The 23153-nt window shown below is 36.6% G+C and overlaps 1 long non-coding RNA gene across 5 annotated transcripts in view; it reads right to left on the reverse strand.

Moving 5' to 3' along the window:
- The window catches only part of LOC112659079 (uncharacterized), a 74115-nt gene extending 55764 nt beyond the window's left edge, over nt 1-18351 (reverse strand). For all 5 annotated transcript variants that reach the window (XR_007405795.1, XR_003136156.3, XR_003136157.2 and 2 more), the window contains exons 1-2: nt 18252-18351; nt 17580-17677 (exon numbers count right to left, since the gene is read on the reverse strand). This is a non-coding gene — a long non-coding RNA (uncharacterized LOC112659079). The remainder of the gene's footprint in view (nt 1-17579; nt 17678-18251) is intronic.
- Between the last annotated feature and the right edge of the window lie 4802 nt (nt 18352-23153).

Raw genomic sequence — 23153 nt, forward strand, 5'->3', positions numbered from 1 at the left:
TTTGATTTCCAGAACCAATAATCTTCAATTGGAGATGCATGGATGAGAGAATTCATAAAAGAAAGTTTTAAAATAATGATCCCACTAGGCTCAGCTGCAACAGAGATGATGAGAGGTGGCATGTAGCAGTAAACAGCATGCTAGATTGGTTATCTAGAGTCCTCGTCTTTTATGCCTGACTGATATAAAAAGTTGAATTAATTTTCTTGATTCCACTATCAATATCTCTACATTGTGGGTACTGGATATAAGAACTCTAAAAGAAAGTAACCTTGAGGCAGATGAAACCTAAGAGGTCGCCAACAAATTCTAGTTGCCCTCCTATAGTTATAACTTCCATGCTATGATTTTAAAGCTATTCACATACAAACATATTCAATCAAAAGGTATGTATTTTGATTTTATTCACATACAATTGTTTTTTGGTTGACTCTACCACAGTGCACCTAAATTGTAACTTCATAGGAAATTTAACAGTCAACTCCTTCTACTTCCTTACTTAATGTCTTTCATAGCAACAGCTTTGGATGCAATGTTTTGGCTATAGGGAATATTCAGATTATCTAAAGCCAGCTTATGATATAGGGCAGATTTTTTGGTTCTTTTTTTGTCCATATAACATTGTTTGGAACAATGCTGTAGATGGTCTAAGTCAATAGTTTCCTTGAGAACGAAACCCCCAAAACATCAGCACAACTAATCAAATACTGTAAAATATAAACCAAATGTATAAAATATGCTCATACATCCATTTCCACTTATGTTATGAGAATACAGAACGTATCAGCTTTCCTTAAGCAAGGCAAGCTACACAGAAGAGTTTCAAAATAGTCTTCAAACAGTGGTTGGTGCAGGGCTTTTTGCATAGCACAAACAACTAGTGCACTAAATTGTTTCAGATGAACTGAAATCACAGAACCAAGTCTTAGCTCCACAGGCACTAGTAGGTTTGGGTTGATTAGCCTATTACATCCTTAAAGTTCAATGAGAGATTGTGGGTAACTGCATCAAGGCTGGTTCTTAGAGAAAACCTGCAAGGGAGTCAACAAAGAAAAAAGAGAGAAAACTTAATAACAACTGAAAAGTAAAATCAAAGGTGATGCCTTGACCTGAGCTTTGAGAGGCTGAGAAACTCAGCAATGATGTTTTTCACTTCAGCCATAACACACGCTGTTCTTCCCTGGTCCTGAAAATAGCATGTGACTTATGAAGCATCCTATTAGCTGTTTCAGGAAAGCACATTTTCTTCTGAAAAGATATCGGTTTAAGAATAAAAGAAACAAGTACAAACACAAAGCCAAACACACTGGGGTCTACGCTGGGCACTCATTCAAAATGTCATGTCATCTGAACACGTCTCCAGTTTTTAATGGTGCTTCACTTGGGTCTAATCACATTCAAACCCTGCTGGGTTGCATGCTATTATATGCTTTAAAAATGTATAGCCAAGACACAACTAAAATAAAAAGCTCATACAAGCCAGCAGCTGAAGCACAGAAAGAAGACACCTTTGGGATTCTATTTCGTCTGGTGCAACCAAATCACAAGGTCATCTGTGACTTGTTGCCCACCTGTGTCTCTGTTTCCTTGTTGTTAAAATAAGAGTGATCATTAGAAATGATTGATGACCTAAAGCCGTCATATTTACTTTCTTTAAATTACATTTAGGAGCCTGTTTTAGGAAACCAGACAAACAGCCCTTCTCTTCTTCTCCCCTTTACCATTACAAATGAAAGATCTTGGGAAGACATATTCCCAAACATCTATTTCCACCAAAATATGAACTGTGCTATTTCTGTATTTTCCAGGGATGGCATTGTTCTGAAAAGTTTCAAATGAAAGAATTATATAAAACCTCCTTTCTAAATATTTCAAATGATGAATTTCTTGTTCTGAACATTTTAGCTTTGTAGAAGGTCATATTAAATTGTATGTGCACATCAAACAGTATTATGTATCTTTAGGTGAGTACGTAGGGGTAACTCGTCCTTTGATTATTTTCCCCTGAAGTTTGAACATTTGCTCATGAAGTTTCTGCTCTGTTTTTATTTTTTATTGTTGACATTCAAATGGAATTGAACCAAGAGTTTTCTGGTCAGAAGGAGAAAAATGATAAAACCATTATAAACCAAAGGATCTTGTGATAGTGTGACAATTTCCCAATGTGGCTGCTTCCTCATCCCAAATGTCCGAGGGATGTAATCAGAAACAAAGTGCATTTTATGATAAATGCCTTGGGGCAAATGTAGCTCACAAAAGATATTACAGTTTTCCTCTATTTTGCTTTCTCAGAAAAAGAAAACACACACACTTTATTTTGAATTGTCTTAATATTAGCTGGTTCTCCAAGGAGAAAGGGAAACACACACATCCACACACTCATCAAGTTCGGCTGATGTAGCTAAGAGGTGACCATGTTTTGTTTTATTTTCCTAATCCCAGAACAACTAAACATTAACATGTTTTGCCCTGAGTAACCGGATGTGACGTGAAATATGAAAGGCGCATTTGAGGTGCAGACAGCTATTCCCAAAGTAAATTAAAATGGCATAGGTTTAAAAAACACTCCTGTAGGGGGCTGCATCCCACCTGCAGAACTCAGTCTGTGCCAGTGACAACATACTCAGACACCAAGAACAAAACTGTGACCCAGTGACTGAGCTGGAGTCTGGTGCCCAGATGCGTTGGGCAGAACATGTGGGTAGACTAATGAGACACTGCTGATCTGTGGGCCGTGGATGGGCATGGGGGGTGCTTCTGTGAGCTGCTAAAAGACCACGCTGGTGGAGGTGGGGGCAAGATTTCAACAGATCAAAGGGGCCTCTGTGGCCACAGTTGTGCTGATGCAGGGGTGGACGCTGCCTGAGATAAGCAGTGGTGGGGTTACAACGCAGTAAGCGCACTTTGTTGTCTGGCCTCAATCCAAAGAGGGAAGCTCACCAAATTGCAACAAACATCCTCCAATCAGACCAAGAATCACTGAGAAACACCCTTGCAACATTGTGAGAGGCGAAACTTTAAAATACAGAATGACCTGACATATGCAATGGGAGAACCATCTACCCATCTATTCCCAACTAAATCTTCCTTTTCCCAAATTAAGTCCAGGGTCAGGTGAGAACCCGATGAGACTGGTCTGTTATTTATAAACCTATATTAATAAAAACTATTAATGACTAGATGTTGGGGTATGGTGACAACTGCTTGAGGACCAAACTAAAAGACAGCATATAGGGCTTAAACTGCATTTTGAAAACTAATTTTTAGTACTACATATTTTTTAAATAAATAATTTTTTTTTTTTCCAATACTAGGGAACACTATGAACTATGAAGCAAGGATAGTAGGGCCAACTGCTAAATCTCTAACATTTACTCAGGCCATCCCTCTAGCCCAGAGGCCTCTTGTCCCAGGGGTATCAAGCTGCTCGTCTCTTGCCATCTACCCTAGATGTGCCTTTCTTAGCCCAGAATGAGTACAAATTCAACTAGTGTCTCTGTGACGTGAGCAGCATGAGATCTGAAAGCTGAAGCATGCTCTTTAGATAAGCAGTTCTCACCTGGAGCAGGTATCAGAATCACCAGGGGGGCTTTTTAAAATTCAGACTGCTGGGCCTTTCCACACAGGATCTATGTCGGTAGTCTGCAGCAGGGCCAGGGGATGTGCATTTCAAATAATTCCTAGGTGATGCTGAGCCACACTGCCCTATGATTATTACTCATAACATAATTGTCTCCCCCACTACTCAATCCATTACATAAAAATAAAATTCCAGAGCTGAGGCGATTGTAGATAGCATCTAACTCAACTACCTCCTTTTAGAGGAGGCCCAGGAAGCTTAATAAGTATCACAAATGCTATAACCCAGGTGGCCTGGTTCCAACTCAGAGATCCTTTCATGCTGTCATCCTACCTCGTGGCTGGTTCCTTTTAATATTTTCAACGAGTTTTATCCCTGCAAAGTTCAAATTAATTTATAGTGGCTGCATAAAACATTATGAGAAGCTTTTAAAAAGGAATATGACTCCTCTGTGTTAAGCACCAAATTAAAGATCAAACTCTCAAGTTTATAATGATCATCTTTAGATGATTAATTTTTAAAGGTAAGTTCTTCATTTTTATATTAATTATACTATTCTTGAGTATTTTGTAGAGACCAAAACATTTGAATTTGTTGGGTCTGTTCGAATAAGGTTTTATATATATATATATATATAAAACCTTACTCGAATATATATATATATATATATATATATATATATATATATATGGTGTATATATATATCGGCAGCCTGTTTGTTCAATTTTGCTGTAAAAGACAGCTAATACCTTTTTGAATAAAACTCAAAGACAGTCCATTTCTTTCTCCTACTGTTGAATTTTCAATATACTTTTGTGATATCTCTCAGTCATTCTGAATAAATTAGTGTGTGTGTGTGTGTGTGTGTGTGTGTGTGTGTGCATGAGTGAATGTGTTTGTGTTGAAAAAAGACTGGAGGAAGAGGTTATGGGAGAGTAAGAGGGATACAACAATCCTGCTGTCTCTTTCATTTTCCTTTTGCAGTTGACTACTCTTGACAGCATCATTTCAAAACCATTTCAATTTTTTGTGCAAGACAGGGCTACTTCTTTGGTTGTATTTGCAAACAAAATTTGAGCTAGACTTGTGTGACAGTGGAGGCTGGATCACAAACTCCAATCATATGGAAAAAAGCCTAATGACCATCACCTGCCTGAAAATCCACTTATAGACAGGGACAGTTTCCCATGTGTCCTATTCCAGAGAATTACTAAGATGTCTTTGGAAGACACAGCTTTTCAAAGAAAAAGTCTAAATTCAAGAATTTTTGTTTCATTTTTTGCTACTCTCACTGCCAAATACACCAAAGATGGATCTGTCTCCACTTTAAGAGGGGCATGAAATAGGATACAAATATCTTCACTCTAGGTGAATACCTGGTATGGAAGTGATAATGGCAGGAAGCAGGGATTCTTCAGAAAGCAGTGGCAGGTGCTTCCTCCTGTATCTTCAGCACTTCTTTAGAGTTGCCAATTATTTTCAGTCCATCTAAACTACTGGCATCCTTAGTTACCTGGCAGCTGCAAATAATATTCCTTTGAGGTTATCCACAGTTACAGAGATCCTGATGCTAATTCCTGAAGCTAACTCTTTTGAAACATTTTAAAATGGAGTGGCATGAGGACTTCATATGGTTAGTTACATTATGGATTTTTAAATTCCAGCTTCTAGGAGACAGAGGGCTATGAAGAGTCTACTTATTTACAGCGGGACCTCAGGTACTCCTAGTGTGTAATTCACTCTGAATCACCCTGACCACTAAAGGCAAAAATCTATAGAAAGTTAGACTTCACATCTCTGAAACGCTCTGTAGGAATGCAGCATTGCAATAATGGAAAGAACCTTGAAATACCATCTGGTTATAGACATCTTTGCTTATGAAAATAAATGCTCAGATAATCTAGCATAAATATTGCCCATCTTCTTTTTCAAAGTCTACAAAATAATTGGTTCAGAGTTAATTCTCTTTTAATAACCAACAAAATGAATATATTAGATGCATAATGGCCCTTGGCCCAGAAAGCTTATAATTTAGTGGGAGAAGCAGCCATGTAAGTATTAGTCTAAAGTATAGGTAATAATTAGATAAGTGTTCCAGTATAAATATAATCAAAATGCTGTGGAAATACAGAGAGATGAGTAATTAAATTTACCCTGGGATTTTGGAGGAAGGTAGCATTTGAGCTGAACCTTCAAGAATGAAACCAGCTTTGGTAGGTCAAAAGAGCTTTGGGACAACCACCAAGAATTAGGGATCTACATGGATTTGTCTTGGAAAAAAGTGACTACAACTAAAGTGAGGAGTATAGCAGGGTGAAGAAGTGATGCTAAACATATTGGCAAGTCCAGTTTGAACAACACTTTGAATGTATGTTAAATCATCTGAAATGTATTCTTCAGACAATCGCAATCCATTAAAGTTTTTGAGCAGATGTACAAGGCTGTTACTATGCTGCTGGGAAATGAGATGGGTGCTAACCACCCGTCTGCCATCATCTCCTCCTACTGATGTTCCTATCACTACGCCTTTGAACTTGCTGTTCCTTCTCCCTGGAAACCTTTTTTTCTAGATATTCATCTGAGGTATTCCTTACTCTAATCCTTCAAACATTGCTCTTTTGGAAGGATGAAAGGTACTAACCTAAGGAAGAAGAGAAAATCTCTGCAAGAATGCACTGCTGGAAGGCCTTATAAAGCTTCCTTCTCCACCAGCTGACAGTCAGAAAGCCCAACCATTGGCATGATTCCTGATGTGGGTGGTGACAAGGTGGTAGTCGGGGGATCTACGGGGTGTCCCTTAGGCACAGGTGAGGACACTCACCATAACGGTCAGAAATGAGAGCACGGAGAAGAGAGAACTCTTTCATTATCTTTTTTCCTGGTAACCGACTATACTGAACAGAAATCTAGGCCCCTCTGTGCTTCCCTTGAGATGAGAAGGCAATAAAATTCATCACATGTATAAAAAGGTAAATGGGTCAATAATTTGACCTCTTGCTACACAAGAGGAATTCAACTCTCCCAAAGAGATGTACTATATGAAGCAGAAGACACAGACTAAGTCAGAGATGATAAGTTCTACACAAACTTGGGGAATATATCAATTCAACTACTTTATCACGTTAACGAGAAAAACATTTGAGATTTGGAAGGAAAGACAAACATGCCTGCCAAACTAGAAGTTGGTGAGATACCACCACAGACAAAAAGATAAGAGGAAATGATTGCTGATATAGATGATAAACTTTAAAAACTCACCAAGAATGCCCAGGAAAAGGATAAAGAGAAAATGTGAGAGACATAAGAAATAAAACACAGAGATCCAACCTATATATAAAAGAATTTCCAAAATTATGAAAGTATTTTTAAAAGAATGGAAGGACTAGTTGATATATCTAAAGAAATACATAGGCATAAATATTAGAGAAACTAATTATGTATGGATCAGAACAGACCATGACATAGCTCCCACCACCCTACGCCATCCTGGCACCTCAACTGCTGGTCTTGCCTTTTGACCTCCTCTTTCCTTTAAGACTTTCCTCTTTCCCTTTGTCTTATGGTCTCTCTCTCTCTCTCTCTCTCTCTCTCTCTCTTTTTTTTATCCCTTCCCCTCCAAGAACTGTGCTTTATCTCAATGGGATGTTTAAATGTGCACAGCATCACTGATCAAATAACAGCAGGTGTGTTATGTTTATCCTAGATTTATTACTTACATGTTAAGTCAAGAATTAAGAGCTCTAGTTGTACTCATTTTGTTAAAAAAATAAAGATGATGTTATCTTTCATTCGTCATTTTGAAAAGTGATCTTGACTTAAAACTAGAAACAGTTCTTTGTCTAGTGAAAATGACTTGGAGGTTAATAAAACCATTTCTTTCAGCTTGCAGAACAATGAGTTGAGAGCTTTGATAGCTTTGTTTAAACTATTTCTGGATTTGGTCACTTTTATTTTTATTTCTCCTGAGTCTCATTTTTGGCCACCTGTCCAACTTAAGTAACTTGTAGACTTTGAAAAATTATATTGTGATCCTTGGATTGGAAACCTCAGGAAAAACAAGAACAACTGGTAATTCTCGAATTAACAAAGAAGATATTATTTCAGGGCCATGCTGGGCTTTGAGTGCAGATGTCTATTTGACCTCTGACAGTCAGCTCTGGGCCATTGCCCAGCTTTGAGAAGAAGATCTGTAGAACCCAGCTGCTGTCTATCCCTATGATGATGCCAACATGGTTTGGGGCCACTTAAACCATCATATCATTTGCATTCCTTGTTTCTCAAATGACTTGTATCAAGGGACTACAGATAGTTTATATCTATGGATCCTTTTATGCATGATACTGATTCTCGGATAAAACAATGTCACTATGGGGATCCCTGGGTGGCGCAGCGGTTTGGCGCCTGCCTTTGGCCCAGGGCGCGATCCTGGAGACCCGGGATCGAATCCCACATCAGGCTCCCGGTGCATGGAGCCTGCTTCTGTCTCTGCCTCTCTCTCTCTCTTTCTCTCTCTCTGTGACTATCATAAATAAATAAAAATTAAAAAAAAAAACAATGTCACTATGGATAAACAGAAAACAACCAATGTGCACTGAAATGGATGCAAAGAATCACCATTGCTTTAGCAGTCTCCCTGAAAACTGCTCAGGCCAGCCCAGCCCAGCCAAGCACAGCCCAGCACAGCTGTCTTATAAGAGGTAACATTTTGCTTTACCTTCAGGATGGCAGTCTTCTGTAACATGCAAAGGGATTCCCATGGGCACTCAAATAGTCCCTTGTTTGTTAAGAGAGATTCTTACTAAGTAAAGCAATTTACTTAGCAATTTAACATATTTATGGAATTTAAGTAGACTATTCTTTGATTTTGCTATTTTTCCTATTTTCTCTTTTATCCTGCATGGAAGAGTAGAGAGGTTTAATATAGTGGATTTTTCTTAAAACCCTCTACCTATGTGTCAAAGAGGAAGTCAAATGGGAATGTTTACTGGCATACTGCTAACCCTGTATATACAGGGTCATGGAATACAAGAAGGGCAAGGGACCACAGGAATCATACTAATCCAGTTTCTTTCTATTATTAGTTTCTGGATTTACTAAAGAGAGAGAGAGTGAGAGAGAGAGAGAGACGTATGTTTGCTTTGTCTTTAGATTTCAATTTAGAATTATCGTTGATAAGTAATGCACATTGTATTTCCATAAATAATCCCTTCAGGTCTCTGCAACAGTGAAGGATCAATATTATTCTTAAAACTCCAGCAAGGTAAACTCACTGTGATTGCTTCTTAAACTAATAAAACATAATTTAAAGAACTGTTTCAGCTAAACAAAAACAAGAAAAGAAGAAGATAAAGATGAAGACAAGGATGAAGAAAAATAAAATAAAATAAAATAAAATAAAATAAAATAATAAAACATCTTCCAGTTTTCACCCAAAGTCCTGTGTCTTTTGACTTCTGATTTCTCAGAAACTACAGGTGAAACTGAATAGCTGTTTTGAATGAATCCTTTTAAGTTTTACATTTTCTGATTTCCTAAACTTTGTTATATAGAACAAAAACGTACCTTGAAACATTAAATGACGTTTTGTTGAAAAAAATGTTACATGATCCAATAAATTTTGGAAATACTTTATGTTCTAACTCCTTTTGGAGAGAGGGTATATTAAAAGCTCTAAGGAGTCCTATAGAAATATGTTTTTGTTTGTAACTCAAAGTTGCCCACATTTATTTTACCACAGATCCTTATAAAAAGGTCTGGCTTACATTAATAGGTAAAAATATGATCGAAAGGAGAAATTCAATAGGTTTCTTTAAAATAGCTGTTTATTATTTCAATGTGTATTCAAATTGGCTCTTGCATCACAATAAAACCACCACACATGACCAACTCCCTTCAACTTGGAATGCAACTTATCTCCTTATTTATGTCTAATGCAGTGGTAGAGTGATGATTTCACAATGGTAAACTTTTCTGTGCTGCAGTGCTGATAAAGTTTAAAGACAGGCATTTTTTCCTAATAGCATCTCTAGTGGTATTTTTATTTTCCCTGTGCTTCCCTGATTCCCAGAACATGACCTTTGTCTATTTCTGTCTTTTGATGATTATGGGCATGAAGAGACTTAGATATGGAGGGGAAAAGATAATTGCCTTGGGCCACAGGAATAAGTAGTGACTAAAGTATATAGAGAAGATTATACATCTTGAAATCTACTTTCCCCTGGCACCATCATTACTGCTGCCACTACCACCCCATGGGGTAAGGGAGCTCACTTATTTCTGAAAGTAGTTAATATCCAAAACAAGGCTCAAAGGGAAAAAAATCATTAAAAAAATAACAACAACAACAAAAAAAAGCCCTACCCCTTTCACCTTATTCTATTCTTGGCTAAAGAGATTTGCCACTACCAATTTGCATTCATTATATTTGATTTATATACCTACGCCTAATCGTCCAATTGTAGTCTACCTAAAAACTGTGCCTACAGCAAAACAGTTAGATTTTGTGCCCCTAGCATAACTGTAGCCAGGACTTACTTGGGTTCTGATAATGTCAATATACTTAAAATTGCATTGACTGTATTTTTAAAATTTTTTTTTAAGGTATTTATTTATTTATTTGTGATAGTCACAGAGAGAGAGAGAGAGGCAGAGACACAGGCAGAGGGAGAAGCAGGCTCCATGCACCGGGAGCCCGACGTGGGATTCGATCCCGGGTCTCCAGGATCGCGCCCTGGGCCAAAGGCAGGCGCCAAACCGCTGCGCCATCCAGGGATCCCGCATTGACTGTATTATAGGCAAGTCCAAATGCCACATAGGCGAAATACCAGAAGAGAGAAATAACTTGAGAATGGTTGATAGTTTGCTTATTTTCTTATTCTCTTGTGTTAAAAATTGTTTTTGATGGTGGGGATGTGTAGGCACAAGAAGACTATAGTTTTCAGAGATTAGCACTTAGGGAGACTTGATATCAGGGGATGCTTTTTGCTTCCCTGTAAAAGAAAATTAAATATTTCCAACCTTCTTTGCTTAATCAATATTGATCTGGAGCATAGTTTTTTTTTGTTTGTTTGTTTTTGTTTTTGTTTTAATTAGCGTAAGCGAGCTGGCAAATACACCTATGAAGTGCCGCCCAGCCTGAAGTTGGAGACCTTTCATGCTAAACGTTATGAAGTGGAGGGACTGGGATAAGCCAGGCTGGCCGAGACAGGTGGTAGGCAACAGGGCAATAGGAGTCGTTTCCTCTGCAAAAGGAACATACATTTCAAGAGGTCAGCATCTAATGTCTACTTGCCTCGTGGCTTCTCAATCTGTCCTCCTACCTCTGATCTACACTGAAACTGTCTTCCTCCTTAGATAATTCATAATTTCATCTTTCCTACATTCTCTTTCCAATCCCATGCAGGAGTGGTGCTGTTGGCTTACGAATAAGAACTACAAGCACTAGTGACACAAAGGTCATACCTCACGGGCAAATATTTTTTGTCGTTTTGTTGTGTCTTGCCTCTGTGAGGCTATGTCTTCAGAAGCTTTTTCTTAGATTTTATGATTTTCCTGGATGACTACTAACTGACTTTTTAGCCCGAGACCTAGTGAGACTTGAACATCTTTGGCTGATGGATACAAATCCTTGTTTCAGCAATGGTAGTAGAAAGCTCACAAGTCCACCTCCAACATTAAGAATCCTGTCCATCCTCCAAGTCTAAGAAAGTCAAGAAGATATCAGATACTCAAATTCACTGGCAGTGTCTGGCAATAAGGAATTGTGAACAAAAATAAAAGATACATAGACCAATTTTAGAGCGGTTCGAAATCTTTCCAAATTTAAGAAAATAGACGAGGTACTCAAACACATGCAAGGACACTTTAAAATAATTAATTCACTCAGATTCTCTATGATGAACTAAAAGGGCCATCCTAGACTATTCCTAATAAAGCAAATTCCACTTATTTTGATGGGTTATTTTTAAATACCTCTTCCCTTTTCAATAATCTTATACAGATGCAAATAGTGTGACATTAATAAGCTACCCCTTATGTAGAAATTCTGCTTGTTTAATTTATAGATATCTTAAATTGTGATCCAGGTCTTAAATCACTTACTCTCTGTGTGAGTTCCAGGATTTCTACCAGATATACAATTCAATCACATGTCTATTTTAATAGCATTTACAGAAAGAAGAATAAGAAAAGGTTTGAAGAGTAAAATCCTAAACCACACAATTTCTTCAGGATGAACAAATCAACAAGTAGTTTACAAGTCAGGGAAATGAGAGCGATCTTAAGAATGGCCGAATAAAGTACTGGATTTGTTTCCAAGGTCTTTTAACTGACCCTGTTAAAAGCAGCAAGTGGGAATTGAAAAACAAATTATTAGAAAGAAAGAAGTAGGAGCTCAATCCCCCACAGGACTGGGTCAGTAAGTATGCAGGATCAACAAATTGAAGTAGATGCTCATGACTTTTGTATTTAGTCAATTGTGAATCCCTAGTGCTTGAAACTGGGAGTGAGGAGGAAAACAAACACCAGCGAAATGCCACAGTCCACCTAAAATGCTGTGTCTGTCCTTGGAATTTCCAGTGAACCCTTCTGGGCAAAGAAGGCCTTCCTTTCAAAAGAGCATTACTATATAATGGAGTCTATTCAGTTCTCCACAGCAGGGTAAAGAACACAATATTAGTGCCATATCATTTTCCCCCATTGTCTATGAAATATTTGAAGTGGAAATGGCTTCTTTCAACACCAGGGACCATGTGGGAAATGACCTGTACGCAGGATAAGTTGACAGGCACAGTGGGGAATTTCATTACACCTTAGAATTTGACTGGCATGAGCAGCTCACTCTAGGCTCTCCCTAACCTCTTGGCAAGTGCTTGGAATTGAATCTGTAAATGTTAATCAATATTTCAGGCCCATTAAATAAAGAAAGGCATTGTGAAAATCAAAGTACTAATGGCCAGTCTGGTTCTGTGAGGGTCTGTTCAGCTGTCAAAAGCACGAGATCTAGCAAGAGAGAATATATTTTAATAAAATTCTTTCAAATTTATATAAAACACAGTATCTTTGTTCTACCACAGTACATATAATATCAGTGCCTCTGAATACTCAAACATGTTAAACAGAAATAAACTTTTTCTTTCTAAAAACACTAGGAACTAATGTCTCTTAAGCATACCAAGGGAAAACATAAAATAACCCTTTGAGATAATCTTTCAATCATTTAAAATTTTAGCAAAGAAGCCATGTCACACCATCCATTACCAATCTCCTCCAGAACAGCAAAGTCCAGGCACATGAAGAGTTAGATTTAAAACACAAAAGTATAAAAAGCATTAAAATAAAATATATCCCTGGTGCTGAGGATGTTTTCCTAAGGAAGATAAAAAAAAAAAAAATGGAATCCATGATGGAAAAAAAAAAAACTGAATTATAAAAATAAGAAATTTCTTTACAAAGAAAGAATCCATAATAAAGTTAAAATCATACATTATTGTGAGAAAAAGTATTTTAAAAGGAGACATCAACTGAAGGAATTAAACCCAAAGATGTAAATAATTCTAATTAATCAAATGAAATACTACTATGGCTAAAGAAAAAAATGAGCAAAGAAATAAGCAATTAATATAGAGAAATGAGTTAAAATATGAGAAAATATTAATAAAAATTATCATAACAATGAATACAATTTATATTTATTTAATAGGCAAACATTCAAGTTACTAGTAATATCCATTGTTGGTAAAGACAAGAAAATGGACAGTTGAGTAACTATTGGTATAAAAGTAACTGGTGAAGCACTGGAGGACTATTAGGAATTAAAACGTCCATAGCATTCTTATTAATAATTTCATTCCTAGGGATCTATTTTACAGACAAACACACACATATGAGCAAAATTCATGCATGAAAGATTTATTGGATGAAAACTACGTGTTAGGATCCTTATAAAAGGTACAGATACAGAAGAAAATACAGAAGACAGACAGCAGAAAATACAACAAACACAAATCTCTGCCCTGCCTGGGTGGAACAGGCAATAAACAAAACTAATTAGTAAGACACATATATTGCATATAATATATCATGGAGTAAGTAATTAAGGAGAATAATGATATAGGGATTGAGGTTCGTGTGTTACAACTTTAGATACGATGATCAAGAAAGGCCTCACTGTCATACTACTTGAAAAAAAACATTAAAAAAAAAGAACAAAAATTAAAAAAATAAAATAAAAACAACCCATGTAGAGATATGGAATGACTGAGTATTCCAGATATAGAATGTGATACAGATAGAGAAGCTAAGCCTGGAATCTGCTCACAATGTTCAGTGAGCATCAAAAATGCAGCTGAGTGAGGAGAAGCAAAGGAGATGAGTCAGAAAGACAATGAAAAGTCCAGACAATGCAAGGGTTGTCTGTCATTGTCTGGATTTGGCTTTATTCTGAGTGACACAGGGAGTCCAGGCATGGTAAGGATCCTACAGGGTCAACCTGACTACTGTGTTAAGGAAGCCTGAGAGGCAAGAGTAGACCCAGGGAGATTGTCAGGAATTGAGTGGAGCGTCTGCGTATCTGCTCCAATACTGCAATAGAGAAAAAAAAAAAAATAAACCACAAATTCATGAATGTTGTCTTACAGATTTAGCTAAATTATGATACTGTAGAATGTTACATGGCCACTAAAAAATGAGATAGATTTAGTCTAATTCACATGCTAAATCCTCAAGACACATTATTGAGTGAAAAAAAATGTATTCACATTGATTTCATCTAAAAAAGAAAGGAAAAAATATATGTGTTTATCTCTACATTAGTAATGAAGAACTTTCCAGTTACATACACAACCAAAAAGGGTAAGGGCAAAAGGAGTGGATGTTTACATTTCACTTTATGCACATTATTCTTGGATCTTGTATAATAATCTGTTCATTATTATAATGTGATTTACATATCATAACTTTTGGCTAAATAGACATTTTTCTCAAGAAGACATACAGATGGCCAACAGGTACATGCTCTAAAGATGTTCAGTATCACTAACCATCAGGAAAATAATCATCTTTTCACCCCTGTTAGAATGGCTACTATCAAAAAGACAAGAGGCAACAAGTGTCGGGGAGGATGTGAATAGGGGACTCTTGTTGGAGGGACATTGGAACATTGTTGGAGGGAATGTAAATTGGTGCAGCCACTGTGGAAAACAGTATGGAGGTTCTGCAAAAACAGTTAAAAACAAAACTACCCTATGACCCAGCAACTCCACTTATGATTATTTATCTGAAGAAAATGAAAACACTACCACAAAAAGATCTATGCACCCTCCTGTTCACCCCAGCACTACTTACAATAGCTAAGATAGAGAAACAACTTAAGTGTCCATGGATGGATGAATGGATAAAGAAACTGAGATTAGGTACGGATATAGACACAGACACACACATACAATGGAATATTATTGTCATTAAAAGAATACAATCCTGCCATTTGTGTAAGATGGATGAGACTTGAGGGCATTGTGCTAGGTGAAATAAGGTAGGCAAAGACAAATACCTTATGATCTCACTTATATGAGGAATCTTAAGACAACAGCATATATAAATTGGTGGGTTGCCAGAGGTGGGGAGTGGGGGATGGTCAAAAGTGGTGAAAAGAGTCAAAAGTTCAAACTTATTGTAAAATAAGTCATCGAGATATAATGTACAACACAGTGACCGTATACTTCACACTGTATTGCATATTTGACAGCTTTTAAGAGACTCATTTTAAAAGTTCTCATCTTAAGAAAAGAGAACCTTAAAAAAAAAAAGAGAGAACCTTGAAACTATGTACAGCAATGGATGTTAACCAGATTTATTGTGGTGTTCATTTTGTAATATATATATAAATGTCATATCATTATGTTGTACACTTGAAACTAACAGTTATATACGTCAATTATATCTCAATAATATAAGTGAATGAATAAATAAATAAGCTTTCAAAATGGGAATAAAGGAAATTGTGAAGGCAATACATCTTTCTGAGTGGGACCACTAAAATTTTATTTGCATCATATCTTTGAAATTAAAATGTCTTTATCTGTTCCATGACACAGGAAATATTCTTTAAAAATATGACATCTTTTATTATTATTTAGCTATTACAAAAGAATTCTTTTTTTTTTTCTTTTTTTTTTTTTTGATTTGCCTTTTTTTTTTTTATTTTATTTTTTTTATTGGTGTTCAATTTACTAACATACAGAATAACACCCAGTGCCCGTCACCCATTCACTCCCACCCCCCGCCCTCCTCCCCTTCTACCACCCCTAGTTCGTTTCCCAGAGTTAGCAGTCTTTACGTTCTGTCTCCCTTTCTGATATTTCCCACCCCTTTCTTCTCCCTTCCCTTATTTTCCCTTTCACTATTATTTATATTCCCCAAATGAATGAGAACATTACAAAAGAATTCTAAAGAAGAGAGGCAATCTCTAAAAGCAACAAGGCTCAAAATATAAAGAGTTTCGTATACCTTTGTATGCATTCTGAATTGCTAATGGAGAACCAGAACAGAAAAAGAATATTTCACACAGCACAATTCTTTAAACAGATGGGTAACTACAATCTAGGTCAACTTTCTAGGTGGCTTTTTTTAAAGTGAAGTAATTTTAGTACCTCAATTGGGCTATGAGAAAAAAAAATGTGAAGGAATGCACCTGTTGTGAATCAAGTCAACTTTTCCTGAGTGGGATCTTCCAAAGCACAGAGACATTCAGTTGGACACAGAAAAATCCAAAGTGACAAATTCAATTCAGCATTTGACACTACCTTTTAGATATTTCAAATAGAAGTTTGAAAATGCATAATATTTGAGAGCTGCTTAGGAGAATAAAAATATAGGTAGGATTTCCATCACATACTTTGGAAAAATAATTCAAAAGATAAAAATAAAGTATTAAAATTACTAGAATAAGATATATGTTAATATTCATATAATTTGGATGTGGGGGAAGTGCTCCTTTTCCTGGCATCAAAGTAAGAGACTTAAAAAAAAAAAGGACATGATAGTTTTGATTAAATGATATTTTAGGGGATGCCTGGGTGGCTCAGCAGTTGAGAATTTGCCTTTGGCCCAGGGCATGATCCTGGAGTCCAAGGATTGAGTCTCACGTCGGGCTCCCTGCAGAGAGCCTGCTTCTTTCTGTGCCTATGTCTCTACCTCTCTTTCTGTGTCTCTCATGAATAAATAAATAAAATCTTAAAAAATGATATTTTAAGATGTGTAAAATATAAACAATAAAAGACTAAGAAACTGTAATATGAATAAAATGAACAAGTAGCTTTAATATACAATGTGTTCTCACAAAACAAGAAAAAAATGGGTAATCCAACAGAAAAAAAAAAACACACTTAGGATATTAGCAGGCAATTTACACAAACATGAAATTGTAAATAGATAATCAGTATATTTAAAAGATTGAACTGAACCAGTAATAAAATGCAAATTCAAACTAGCTACGCTTTTACATCAGCAAAATTAATGTGTGGGTGCATGTGTGTGTGTTAGAGAGACAGAGAGAGACACAGAGACAGAATGTAGTATCTCACAGATCCACTCTCCTTAACAGGATAATCCTCTGAACAGGATAACCCCACCAACTTCCCGGCATGCTCACCCCTCCCAATGAATGAATGAATGAATGAGTAATTTTTCTTTGTTCCTAACTTTCTCACCTGCTACTACCCTATCCTATTTTCTCCACCCTTTGCTGAACTTCTTGAAAAGCATTTTCCTCTTACTGGACGTTTTTCTTCCTTGAATTCTGAGGCACCACATACTCCTGGTTTTCCTGTCACAGCTCTGGTATTGTTTTCTCTCTCCTTTGTTGGCTCACTGCCTTTACCCGGCTGCCCAGTGCAGGAATTCCTCTACACTCAGTCGTTGAGTCCTTTATCTCTTCTCCCTGACGTGCTCGCTTTCAGCCAACTCAGCTTCATGACAACCAAAAATTACAGATGACTCCTACCTTGTACATGTTCAGTTTCTGAATATCCAGAACTGTGAACTGGTAGGACAAAACTGCATGCTTAATATTTTCACTTGGATATCCCAAAGATGTTTTGACTTCATTTGACAAAAAAAAAAAAAAAAAAAAAAAAAAATAGGTTAAGTGATCTTTCATCTTCCAATATTATCTATTTCAGTGCATGACAACCACTCAGTTATTGAGAGCCAGAAATTTAGAAGTCATCATTGGTTTCTCTCTTGACTACCTGCATCCAATCCATCACAAAATCCTACAGTTAAAAAATGGATCATAAAGTCTCTCAAATGTCTTTTCTACCTTCATCACTATTACCATAGCCCAACTACTAACAACCCTTACCTCGAGTGTCACAATAGCCTGCTTTCCAGTGCATTCCTTCATGTGCTATGCTAGTATTGAACGATGGTATCAAAATATGTATCCCAGCAGGTCACCTCTAGCTCCCAACTCCCACTTCAGCATCACTACTGTTTTTAGAATAAATAACAAATTTCCTGACATGTCCTCTAAAGCTTTAGGTAGTCTGGGTCCTACTAAGCCATGTGCCATGCCACGTTTTCTTGAGGTCAGCTATTTCCTACTTAAGACTTTCAGACTGGCAGCATCAGTATCACCTGGGAACTGGTTAGAAATGAAATTCTCAGGCCCTACCTCAGCCTACTAGGTCAGAAACTCTGAGAAGTGAGGGAGGAGGCCCAACAGCATGGGTTTAACAAGCCCTCCAGGAAGTTCTGATGCATGACAGTTTAACAACCACCGCTTCAGATCCGTGTTCCATGAACAGTGGCCTTTTCTCTTCCTGGCATTGACCATTTTTCCTCTTACCCCAGGGCTTTTGCACATTTTCTTTTGCACATTATTCTTTTTTATTAGGCTACCGAAATTAAACTAATATTGTGGGTTGGAATTTTCTATTTCTATTTTCTCTGTCTGACAGTTTCTTGTCCCCTCCTCTGTCCTTTCTAACAGTTTTCTCCTATTTTTCTTTCTGATCACAACACATTTATGCTTGCTTACCTGGCAAACTTCCCTTTCGTACTTTTCTCAATATCTTTTGTCTCTTTTTCATAACACTCGCCACAATTTTAAGTATACACTTTTGGGTGATTGTGTGACTATTTTCTGTCTCCCTCCAATAGAATGTAATCCAGTGATGGCCTAACAGTTTCTGTTATTGCTTACCATTGCTCTTGAAACATTTGATACATAGTTTGGTGCAAACTAAAATACCAATAAATATTTTAAATGAATGAATACTGGTTTATAGATTGGCATGTCTATGGACCTAAACATTTTTAGTATTCTATCCAGACAACTGAACATATTCTTTATATATTTTTGCATTTATTTTCAAAATTTAAATACTATCTTAAGTGAGCATAAATACGACTTATAAAACAGAATCAAATAGGGATCCCTGGGTGGTGCAGCGGTTTAGTGCCTGCCCTTGGCCCGGGGCGCGATCCTGGAGACCAGGGATCAAATCCCACGTCGGGCTCCCGGTGCATGGAGCCTGCTTCTCCCTCTGCCTGTGTCTCTGCCTCTCTCTCTCTCTCTCTTTCTCTCTCTCTGTGATTATCATAAAAAAAAAATTAAAAAAAAAACAGAATCAAATATACTGAAGGGGGGAAAGAAACAACACATTTTAAGTACAGGTTAAATGTTCATAATCCACTGTGATGGTTCATTTCATATGTCAACTTCACTGGACACAGACATGGGATGCTCAGATATCTGCTTAAACATTTTTTCATGGGATTTTCTGAGAGAGTGTTTCTGGAGAGATTAACATTTGAATTGGTGAGCTGAGTAAAGCAGATGGCTTTCCCCAGGGAGAGTGGGCATCATCCAATCTACTGAGGACTTGGATAAAAAGAACAAGAAGTTCAGGAAGGTTGAATTCACTCTGTCTGACTTCGAAGCTAGAATATGCTTCTGCCTTTTGCCTGGTTTTCAGGCGTACTATTGCTCCACTGGCTTTCCTGGGCCTCTAGCTTCTCAACCTCCACAATCATGAGACAAACCCTATAATAAATTTCATATATATACTGTTTCTTTGGGGAATCCTGGCTAATGTGATCACTCCATGCTACTGAATTTGACTTACATGAAATGATTATTAACTACATATTTTTCAGCTGAAGCTATTGCCTTTATTGTCTTCCCAATGAAATTAAAATTTAAATGATTTAATACTTTGTAAAACTTCACTGATGTATTTACATATACACAAAGGAATACAGCTAAGAATATATTAGGATTATAATTACGTATATAAGATTATGTATATATAACTATATACGTATGTATATATACATATATACACACACAAAATTAAGAGCACAGATTCTTCTAACAGCATCCACATAAAGGAACAGATTATTACAGCATCCCAAAAGACCCCTTCATGATACTCACAGTCAGTGCCCACTGAGGATAAACACTATCCTTGATTATTTTATTTTATTTTTTTTCACTATCCTTGATTATTAAGTTAATATTGGCTTTACCTGTTTTTATACACTTTGTATAAATGGAAACAAACACTATATCCCCTTTAATGTCAAACTTGAACAGTATGTTTGTTAGGTTCATTCATACTGTTGCATGTAATTCTAGGTCCTTCTTTCTAGGTGTCAAATAATAGTCCGTAGAGAATAAACAATATTTTTTTATTCATACTACTATGGGGCTCTTTAGTAACTTTAGGTTAGGACCTATTAGGATCTGTGCTTTCTTGAATATTCTACATGCTTTTTTATTTATTTTTTATTTTTTAAAGATTTTATTTATTTATTTATGAGAGACACAGAGAGAATGAGAGGCAGAGACACAGGCAGAGGGAGAAGCAGGCTCCATGCAAGGAGCCTGACATGGGACTCGATCCCAGGTTTCCAGGATCACGCCCTGGGCCGAAGGGGCTGCCCTCTACATGTGTTTTGATGAAGATTTGCACTGATTTCTATTGCTTGTATAGCTAGGACTGCAATTACAGAGTCATAGAATATGCATATGCTTAGTTTTGGTGGATACCATCAAACATATTGGCAAAACAAATGTACCAATTTACATTGCATACTCGTGAGCAATTTGAGTCCTAGCTGTTCCACATGTTTGCTAACATTTCTATTTTCCAATTTTTAAATTTGGCCACTGCTGTGAGTGGTAGCATAGTTTCAATTAGTGTTTCTCTGATGAATCATAAAGTCAAGTGTCTTTTCAACATGTAATAGGATTTTAAATACTGAATTCAGCATTCCAGGATCCAGTCTTACAAGTGAAAACAATGAATTTAATAGAATACAAATTCCCTAATTTTAAAATCACCAATTTCTTAAATGTACATGCAGAGAAAATATAATCTGAATATGTATATTGGTATATGCATGTATGCAGACACGTGCACACAAGCACACTCACTGCATTTTGAAAAAGATCTTAAAATAGTCTATTTTTTAAACCAAGACCTTTTATGGTTCACCATTTCATTATTTCCAATAGTGTCAGTTCAGTAAAATGATTTCTAACATTGAAATTCTCAAGAACTTTGGCAATGACACCATCAGAAAAGACAGCATCTATTCACTTGAAAAATTCCCAATGAAAAGGGAATCACTGCTGTCTTCTCTGCTATAATTCTAGGGAGTCTGAGGCAAATATCCCTTCTCATTTAGCCCTGTTTTAGACACCTCATCTTTTATGGCCTCTAGGCAAACTCCAAGATTTCTTTTTTATTAGGCTACTGAAATTAAACTAATATTGTGGGTTGGAATCATTCTCAAAACTGTAACGGGCACTAGTAAACTAGGGCAAAACTGTTCAGGTGACACTGGACTATTAGGTGGGGGCTGACATGCATTTAGACTGATTTCTTAGTTGTCATTAAAATCTGCACTTGGGGAATTATTGTATAGATGGGCTAATTTTTCTAACCATTCTCTGAGAAAATCAAAGCTTTCACTATTCTACTCATTAATATGAAGGCTGCAAATACATATGGGAAAATGTTTTCCAACTGCATTGTCTGAAGGAATTCAGGATTCACTATCACCATTCCAGTTGAGGCCCTTACTCTTACTTGGAAAAACGCAATGGCTTTCTCCTAGTTCTTCTCATTTCTGGTCACTCATGGGCCACATTCACCCCATGCATCTCTGCTAGATTAATCTGCAATCCCCAGTTAGCCTCCCCCAGGGACTTCCAAGCTATTGCAAGACACTTCCAATGTGCTCCAGTGTATTTCAACAATTGCTGCTCAGTGTCCTCAGTTTAGTCTGTGAATATATCAACAGACTTTTCACCAGCACTCTCAATTTCTTATTTCTTTTTTTTTTTGTTTTAAGATTTATTTGTTTAAATAGGAGGAGGGTCAGAGGGAGAGGGAGAGAGATAGAAAGCACAAGAAGACTTCCTGCTAAGTGTGGAGCCCAACGCAGGGCTTGATCTCACACCATGAGATCATGACTTGAGCCAGAAGCAAGAGTCAGATGCCTAACTGAGCCACCTAGGCGCCCTTTGATTTCTTTTTTTCTACTGAAAGATACTATGAACCCCTGTCTGGAGGTCAAATTGAAGGTTCCTTTTTTGTTTTGTTTTGTTTTGTTTTTGTAGAAGGTTCCTTTAAGGCAACATCCAATACCATGTTTTCCAATAACCTTGCTGGATTTTTCCAAATGATTAAAATCTCATGCTTTATATTTAAATGAGTTTTTTTGGTATATATATATACCTCATGAAATTTGTCATATTTTACTTAGCTTGATAGTTATTTTCTAAACTGTTCAAGTTTCCTTAAAACTCATTATCCCAACCACCTTTATAATGGTGCAACACATTTTACTACTATACAAAATCCTCACCAAGAGACTAAGACATTTCAAGACATATCCTAGGCTTCTTATTCATTCCTACTATAAATGCTTCAGTTCATATTTTTGTTATTTATTTAAATATTTATTTTAATATCTTTGGTATACACAAAGGAATAAATGGAAGTCATAAAAGCTTAGTACTAAAATGAGCACCCACGAACAGCTTAAGAATTAGAATTTTATCAGTATCTTTCTTTTTCTTATGTGCTTCTCCTATCCATAACCCACTTTCTTCCCAGAGGTATACATTATCCCAACTTCTGTAAATATCATCCCTTTGTTCTTATTATCATTTTAGTAACCATGGATCTGTCTTTAAATAATATAATATTTAGTCTTGATATTCTTGGAGTTCATACAAATGGAATCAAGTTTTATTCGCCCTTTTGCAACTTGCATCTTATACTCCATTTCATGGATCACTTCTGGGTCATTGTTTCATTGTTTTACTCTTATTTGGACCTGGAGGTCAATTCTACTTTTCTGAAGTTACTATTGATGCTAGTATGGCATTCATTCTTCTATGTATCTTTTGACCTGCATGCATAAGAGTATCTCTAGGATATTTATATACCCACACATAAGTAGTGAATTACTGAATCACATGGTAGTGTTCACACTTAAAGGATAATGTCACATTGTTTCACAAGTGCCTGTACCAATTTTAAACTTGATCTGCTGT

The sequence above is a fragment of the Canis lupus genome, chromosome 2 (assembly GCF_003254725.2).
Source record: "Canis lupus dingo isolate Sandy chromosome 2, ASM325472v2, whole genome shotgun sequence".
NCBI classification, from domain to species: Eukaryota; Metazoa; Chordata; class Mammalia; order Carnivora; family Canidae; genus Canis; species Canis lupus.